This window comes from Corylus avellana, chromosome 5, assembly GCF_965113065.1.
Source record: "Corylus avellana chromosome 5, dhCorAvel1.hap1.2, whole genome shotgun sequence".
Taxonomy (NCBI): domain Eukaryota; kingdom Viridiplantae; phylum Streptophyta; class Magnoliopsida; order Fagales; family Betulaceae; genus Corylus; species Corylus avellana.
In genome coordinates, this window is record NC_142494.1 from 8,162,636 (window position 1) to 8,171,445 (window position 8,810).

The 8,810-nt window shown below is 34.0% G+C and overlaps 1 non-coding gene across 1 annotated transcript; it reads right to left on the minus strand.

The window, feature by feature from the left end:
* Nucleotides 1–5,193: 5,193 nt before the first annotated feature.
* On the minus strand, nucleotides 5,194–5,309 carry LOC132183467 (U5 spliceosomal RNA). The gene has a single exon (XR_009440432.2). It is a non-coding gene; the product is annotated as a U5 spliceosomal RNA (small nuclear RNA).
* Between the last annotated feature and the right edge of the window lie 3,501 nt (nucleotides 5,310–8,810).

Below are 8,810 nucleotides of genomic sequence, written 5' to 3' on the forward strand. Positions count from 1 at the left end.
ATTTTACAATTCTTTTGTAAAAACTCAAGGAAAATAACTATATGCCTAGTTTTACTTAGTAATTAGATAATATGAGAGTTAGCATTCATAACTATCTTTTATAAATTACAAACTACTCTCATCTTTTCAATATAGAATCGGGGTGTTATATCTTTCTTTTTTGAATTTTGTTGACAAAAAAAAAAATAGAGTAAAGATTTGATATTTTTCATAACACTTACTTTTATTGTTCCATGTTGATGTCACATCCTCTTAATGGAGGGCATAAAAGACTTAATCTAAGCTAAAGCCCCTATAAAAGATATTCTCAAACATTTTTCATTTTTGGTGAGACCCCAAATTTTCTATCCTCTGTTTTTTGTACTTTTTGTGAGAAAATCTTCCCATGCTGCGTCAATATCCATCCCAATCCCATAATAGAAAGGAAGAAGTGGGTACTCACATTATGACATACACCCAATAATCCATAATATAATATATGGCATCAAAAGTCTGATTTTGTGGGGCTTTGTTTTGTTGTTCACTGTCCGAGCAAAGCCCGCTACCGTTGGTGACAAAGGTGGGGGCCTGAGATAAATGGGTCTTTTGGTGATTTGGGCTTAATTTCGTACAAAGATGAATGGGTATTTTGTTTGAATAATTTTCAATGATTGGGGTTGATTTTGGAGGTTGTGTTTTGATAATTGGAAGTGGGTTGAATGTTACGGGCCTTTTCATATTAGGCTAGTTATATTAGTTTTATGTATTGTGTTTATATTATGTTAGCATAAGTTGGCTAACCCTAACCGTATTAGGGTTATGATATTATTTTAATAAGAGTCTCATGATGACTCAGCTCTAGTTTATATTTCAATAAGAATTGCTTACTCAGTTCTAACTTTATTATGTAATATGTAAATTTGCACTCAATGATCATTATATATTAAGTATAAATGATGTAAATTTGCAAGAAGGAAGCTGTAACTAGTCAAGATGTTGAAAAATGGATTGAAGCTATGAATGAAGAGCTTGAATCAATCCAGAAAAATGATGTGTGCGAGCTCACGGAATTAACAAGTCAAATGAAAGCAATTGGATGCAAGTGGGTATTAAGAAAGAAATTTAAAGCATGGAAGCCTTAATAAATATAAAGCTAGATTGGTGACTAAAGGGTTTATTCAGCAACCTGGTGTAGACTTTGTTGATACATATTCATATGTGGCAAAATTCGCCCCAGTAAGGAAATCATGTCCATTGTAGCTAAAATGGATTTGAAATTATATTAGTTGGATGTTAAGATAGATTTTCTTAACATAGAATTAAAAGAAGAGATAAACATGCTACATCCCGAAGGATTCCAGATTGAAGGACATTAAGAGAAAGTCTACAAATTAAATAGGTCGCTATATGGGCTTAAACAATCTTTGAGGCAATGGTATTTAAAATTTCACTAAGCAATACTAGAAATTGGTTTCGAGGTAAGTCCACTAAATCACCGTGTTTACATATGCAATGAGAATGATAAATTAACTATATTATCATTATACATAGATGATATATTGCTAACTGGTAATTTTTTAGATATGATAAATAAAACAAAATGCTTCTTATCATCCAAATTAGAAATGAAAGATATGTGCGCTGCTACCTATGTCTTGAGAATAAGAATTTATAGAAATAGAAATTTAAAGTTATTATATTTGGATCAAGAAAAATATCTGGAAAAGATACTTAAGAGGTTTAATATGGATAAATGTAAACCATTAAGTACACCTGTTTCGAAAAGGTCAATACTTAAGCAAATCAATGTGTCCTCAAAATGAGACAAGGATTAAAGAAATGGAATCGGTCCCCCATGCCCAAGAAGTAAGCAGTCTCATATATGTAATGACAAGTACAAGACCTCATATTTGTCATGCAGTAGGATTAGTAAGCAGATATCATTCTAATCCAGGGAAGCCACATTAGCAAGTAGTAAAACGTATATTTAGATATTTGAAAGGTAGTAAATACATGGGCCTATGTTTTGGTATAAGTGATCTAAAAATTGCAGGATTTACAAATGCAGATTTTGTAGGAGATGTTGATGATAGAAAATCAACAAGTGGGTATTTGTTTTTGTTTGGTGGAACAACTGTTTCTTGGTTAAGCAAGAAACAAAATTGCGTTGCAAAATCCACTCTGAAAGTTGAATATATATCATGTGGCACAGCGGTAAGTAATGCAATGTGGATTAAACGTTTTGTATACAACTTAAATTTATGTTTAAACAATAAACTAGTCAATATATTTTGCGATAACAAGTTTGCCATCTCTTTAATTAAAAGTGGAGCACAAAGCTCCTAAGGCAAACATATTGATGTAAATTACCACTATATTCAAGATATAGTGGAAATTGGAGAAAATAAAAGTGGAATTCATTCCCTCAACAGAGATGGTGGCCGATCCTATGACCAAATGATTGTCTTTGCACTACAAAAAAAAAAAAAAAATCAATTTTTGACGTGGCTACAATACACGATTTTTTGCCACGTCACTAATTTTTTTTGCCAGGTCAGTAAATATTTTTTTGATGTGGCCAAAAATACCACGTCAAAAATTTCTGACATGTGAAACTATCACGTCAGAAATTTCTGATGTGCTATTTACATGTCAAAAATTTCTGACATGTTAAATGTTGGCACGTCGCTAAAAAAATGAGCAGGACATTCAACTTTTTCCCTCTTCTTATATATTATTTATTCTTTCCCTTTTCTTTTATTTCCCCACATTCTCTCTCTCCTCTCTCAATCTCCCTCTTCTCTCTGCACAGCCGGCCAGCTCTCTCTAGAGGGAAGAAGAAAAAGAAAAGGAGAAGAGAAAACGAAGAGAAGCAGCAGAAGAAAAGCAGAAGAAGAAGAAGAAGAAGAAGAAGAAGAAGAAGAAAAAGAAAAGGAGAAGAGAAGAAGAAGAAGAAAAAAAAAATGAAAAAAAAAAAAGGAGAAGAGAAGATAAGAAGATTTTTTAGGTTTTTGAAGATTTGTTGGGTTTAACGTTTGGGTTTTTAATTTTTTAGGTTGATTTTTTAATTTGGGTTTTTGATTTTTTGAAGATTTTTTGGGTTTGAGTTTTTGAAAATTAATGGAGAAAAGAAGAGAGAGAGTGAGAAAATGGAGAAAAGAAGAGAGAGGGAGTGAGAAAATGGAGAGGGAGAGCTAGAGACACGGTGAATTTTTTTTTAAAAAAAATTTATTTTAATTGAAAAAATAATTTAAATTAATAAATTTTTTAATTGAAAAAAAAAATCCAGAAAAAAAATTAAAAAAAGAGAAATTATTATTTTTTAATAATTTTTTAAAATTTATTGATGTGTTAATTTTAACACGTCAGAAAATTTTCTGATATGTCAATTTCTGACATGTCAAAAACTGCTTGTAAGGAAAAAAAACATTTTTTGTAATGTTGGATAAATTTAAAGAGCATGTAACTATAATGGGATTAAGAAACACCTAGGTGGAAGCTACATATATTAAAACACAGACGGAAGGATTCTGGGACGCCTAAATGAACAATTATGTGAAATTCTGTCTAAATAAGAGGAATAATTGGTCAGGTCATAGACAGAAGACACTAAAGAAATACAGATATTACAACTCTCATAAATGTAAGGTTCACAGAGACGAATTATGTTAAAGTAAGTAATATCCATGCTCTAAAAGTATAAAAGACGTTGATAAAGTGTATCAAGGAAACACTTGATTGAAAATCGGTGCAGGTTAGCACAAAGTTTTGTGTATGGCTAAAATCGTCTATTGTGGAATAGGTGTGAAGCAATATTCCTAGCCACTAAGAATTGATATCATTCGTTTGGTTAAAAACAAAATGAAGTCACCCTAATATACAATCAGTGAGAAAGTATATGGTAAAAGGTGTGGTTAGATAAGATGACAAAATTGTATATACACTATAAAATGTCATAATCTAACGCTAATTTGTAGTCTCTACAGATGAGAATTGACATATATAAAAATTATTGTTGATACCAAAGTGGTAATGTTCAACTACATTACATAACTGATGTTATAGTGTGATCAAGTGGAAGATGATAATTTAGGGATGATCATACCATAACAAGTGTAGTCATCCCTATACACTATCATACCCTTCCACGGTGGTTAGAATAAGTGATAAGATATAACTCTTAGTGAAAAGTTATATCATGACTATAAATAGAGTTGAAGTCAGAGATCACATGTATTATTCATTCTATTCTCTCTGACTTCTATCACTTGGTCCTCTATAAGATTTTCACCCTAACAGGAGACTTCCTACATATAATAGATCAAACGTAAATTATTCTACATGAACAGACCTCCTGGCAGAGAAGACGAATAGTTTGTTGATAGCACAAAAAGAAGAAAATCAATCTTCACAAGCTTAGGGACCAAATCAGTGGAGAAAAATCAGTCTTTGGGTGCCTTTGATTCTTTGCTGATGGAGGAGAAAAATCAGCAGAGAGAGAGTGAGAGAGAAATGGAAAAATAAAAGTTCAAAAATGCTCCCTGAACTTCTACACGTTTTTAAAATACCCCTTAAAGTTCAAAAATTCTCAATTTCACCGATTGAACTTTTAATTTGATTCAATTTACCTCCTCAATTTTTGGTGTTAACCATTTTGAAATTTTATAAAAGTTTTATAGGTACAAAAGTCAATTGCATCAAACTAAAATACGAGAGGTAAAATTAATAATTTCTAGATAATTTGTTAATAGTGTAAGTGACTAAACTAGCCACTACCATTAGAGCATTCTTGTTGAACTCTTTAAATTTGAGTTTTCTTTAAAAATTTGATAAAAAAAAAAAAAAAACTCATAAAAAGTGTCATTTAACAAGCTCTTTATTTTATTTCAAATTTAACTTTAATTAACAAGACTCTCTAAATACCAAGAGCTAAAAAGTGAAAATCATTTAATTTTTTACAAAAAAAAAAAAAATATAGAAATAAAAAAATTAACAAAAAAATATATTGAATGCTCTAAAAGCCCCCACATCAAGAATTGAGATTGCATTGAACTGAACTGAAAAAGATGTAGCTATATTTGAAAGACACTTCTGTCCCTCAAAAAAAAAATAAAAATAAAAATAAAGACTACTCATAAATGATCCGAAAATTATCCTATTGCACAATCACTGAATATTAAATAAAGAAAGTTTTAGACTAATGATTTGTGGGGCTCTCCTCAAAGGAAGAAACCCTCCAAAAATAGGCGTATGCCGCTATTTGCGGCGCGCACACGGTATTCTTTAGTAAAAGGCGAAAGAATAGTTCGCTCTGTGCTCACCGCGCGGCTGCGTGATTTGATTCATGCATAAGCTCTCCATTTTATATATGTTGTATTTTGAGGTTTCTATAACTTCTTTCCAGTGTGGGACTTGTGATGGAAAGAGAGAGCACCTTGCTTTGTTGAAGCCCACAAGCCCAACAACACGAATGAGAGGGCTCATATCATTTTCTTCCTTTTTTTGGAGCCAAAAACCCCAAGAATCCCACGTCCATAATTATTTTTAAATTTCCTCCTTCAAGGGATGAGAAATACTACTAAAACTGCATGACATTATTGATTTGAAAATAAATATCATTAACAATCATCAAATCGGATAGAAGATAATGCACTTATCTTGACGCATAGTATTCATAATTCTTGATGAAGAAATTTGCATCGAAAAAAATTAAGCAAGAAAACATATGATGCTTAGAGAAAAAGAGAATCCGGTAACTCAATCGGTTGAGAATTACACTTCATAAAGCAAAAGTTAGTTTATTAGGAAATGCCTTCGTTCAAACTTCAATGGCTAAATATAATCAAGAAGCCTTTTTTTTAACATGTCCGCACAATGGGAGAGAAAAAGAGGATGTGAATTCAAATTAGTGACATCTGCTTCATGAAACGTGGTCCCTAATTAATTGAACTACCCCTTAAAAACAATCTATCGTGCAGTCATTTTAAGTGTTATTTAATTTTGAATATTTTTTTTGGTTGGTTATGATATTTTACCCTTTAGAAGTCAGAAAACTATATATATTCATTTGCTTACATTTTTCATTTTTCTCTTTGTATGAACTCCAAAGGCCCATTGTTTCCCATTATGAAAAAGAAAAGGTGATATGTGAGCAAATTTGGTCGGATGCAATTCACCTTGTAAACAATGCCAGACAATTGGAAATACACAGAGAGAAAGAGTCATAGAAGTGGGCTCAACAATAATTTGATTTTGCAGTCACAACAATAATTTGCCGACGCCATTGATCAGGATCCTTCGAAAATGCATGGATCTCCAAAATCCTTCCAATGGGAAAAATAGCCATTATAAATATTAGAATTTAGATAAATGATATTTAGTAGACTTTCATACGATTGACAAATACAACCAGTTTCTCTTGGTTCAAATCCCTCAAAAATAACCTTAAAATGCCAATATGCCCATATTTGAGCGATAAATTTTTTCTCCATATTGGGTAGAGATTTTTTTTGCGATTAAATCTGTTACATATAATTGATATTTCTTTAGGATGCACGTAATTCTTATATGCATTTTTTTTTTTTTTTTTTTGAGAAAAACATAACATTTCATTCAATAATACCACAAGCATAACGTTCTTACATCACAGAACAAAGCTTTGAAGCAACCATAGCATAAAGCTACAAGATTACCAGGTTTAGTACAAGATTCGAAACCAATCTGCTAACCCATGACTAAAATCAGATTTAATACTAGATCTGTGACAGACAGACTCAACCAAATGCATTGATAGCAATTATTCCTCGACCCTGAGAGCGGAAAGACTCTTCTGCCGAAACTCTTCCTCCTCGACCCAAAGGCCAGGATAATGATCACATCCACAACCCAAAGGTCTGGACCAAAACTAATTAACCCGAAGGCGACATAGATCGAGTGAGAGAGGAAAGAACCTTATTACAAGCCTAATAAAACAAGGAAATTAAACAATACAGGGAAAAAACACACGCTAAAATACAAATACATCTTAAAGAAGCAACATAAAGGGAAATAAAACAAGAAAAAAAACAGCACACTCCAATCACGCACACGCTGGGAACTGAAAACCGAAGGGGCATTGGAAGCTTATTGCGGCGGGGACTCGTTGAAAGGCCCAACAGTGGACGGTGGGTGGCAAACAGGCGCAGAGAAGACCGGCAAAGCAGGACCTGAAAACAACCACAAACAAGAAAAAAAGGAAAAAAAACAAGGAACCACCAAAACCAGAAAAAAAAAAAAAAAAAAAACAAGGAAAAGGAGCACAAAGTGGAAAGACGGTAGTCGGAAGGGAGCCGGACCCGTGCAGGCCGGACACCGCCGCGTAAGGGGCGTGGGAGCTCGACACGGTGGGGACGCATGAAAGAAAACCCTAATAGCGGGCAGCGAAGCGGCGACACAGTTTGGTGGTGACCACAGACAAAATCCAAATCCACAAAGAGCCAAAACAAGGCCAAGGAGTCCACTGCAGAAAATGAAGGCAGGGGAAGAAAAGTGGCAGGGAAGGGGCAAAAACAGAGAAAAACAAAGGGGGAAAGGAGCGGAAAGGAAAGGGAAGAGAGAAGGCACTGGGGCTAGGGCATCAGGTAAATAACTAGCACCGGAGTGAGGAGGACGAGGGGAGTAGGGAAGCAGCCAAACAGCCAACCCTCCTCCCCTATGTGGCGAAAGGGTTTTGCTTTTCTCTCTGGTGGCTAGAGAGAGAAGATAGTCATTTCCATTTGAGATAAAAAATCGTGATTTCTTATATGCATTTTTGAAAATAGATGTAAGACTAGTAAAAATAAGTCATAAATCTCAGCCCTCCGTCTAGAAGAAATTCAGGATTGAGATCCCAAAGAATTCTCTTTAAATTTGAGATTTTCAAATTCATAAATCTCAGTCCTCCATCTATCTAAGCGTTTGAAATAAGTCATGTTTCAGCATTTAATGAGAAAGCTACTAAACGTATGTTTGCTTGAGGGTAGCTTCCTTATTAACTTTCATCATTAAATGCAGAAATATGACTTATTTTAGCGAAACATATCATCTCTGGTCCTAAATGGATTTAGGACTGGAGAAAATCCAGTTACAAGTTAAGATTTATTTTTGAAAATCTTAAGGCTCTAAATAGGACACATGTCTTACTACTAAAATAATAATAAAATATCATTTATAGTTTTAAAAAAAATTTAACAAAATAATAAAATAATAAGGGGGTGGCTTTGACCACCCTAGGCCGACTGGTCTGGAGTGGCCGAATCCAGCCCATGGCCCTTAGGGGGTGGCTCAAGGGCCAAATAAAAAAAGATAAATAAATAAAAAATTGATTTAGGGTGGTTGGTCACCCAATTTTTGCCCTAGGGGGTGGCAGACCACCCCCCAAGGGCTGGGGGGGTGGTTCGGCCACCCCCCAAGGGCCAAATAAAAAAAAAAAAAAATTATGGGTTTGCCCTTGAGGGTGGCCGAACCACCCTTAAGGGCCATGAGGGCCAGTCTAGGGTGGCTTTGGGAAAAAATGGGGTGGCCAGCTAGAGGTGTCAAGGCGGTTACGATTAGTAGATTTCACTAACCGCCTAGCAGTTAACGGTTAGCGGTTAGTGAAATAGATAATCGCCCGCTAACCGCTTTTTCAAAATTGAGCTTTTTTGGGCCTTTTTGGGCTCTTTTTGACCTTTTTTTTTTTTTAGTGTCTTCTTGGGCCTAATTCCTATAAAAAAGAGCCCATATTGAAAAATCAAAAATATTTGACCCAAAGTTTACATTTACTTGTACTTTAAAAAAATTTCCTTAAATATTAAATCATAACCGGTTAACCT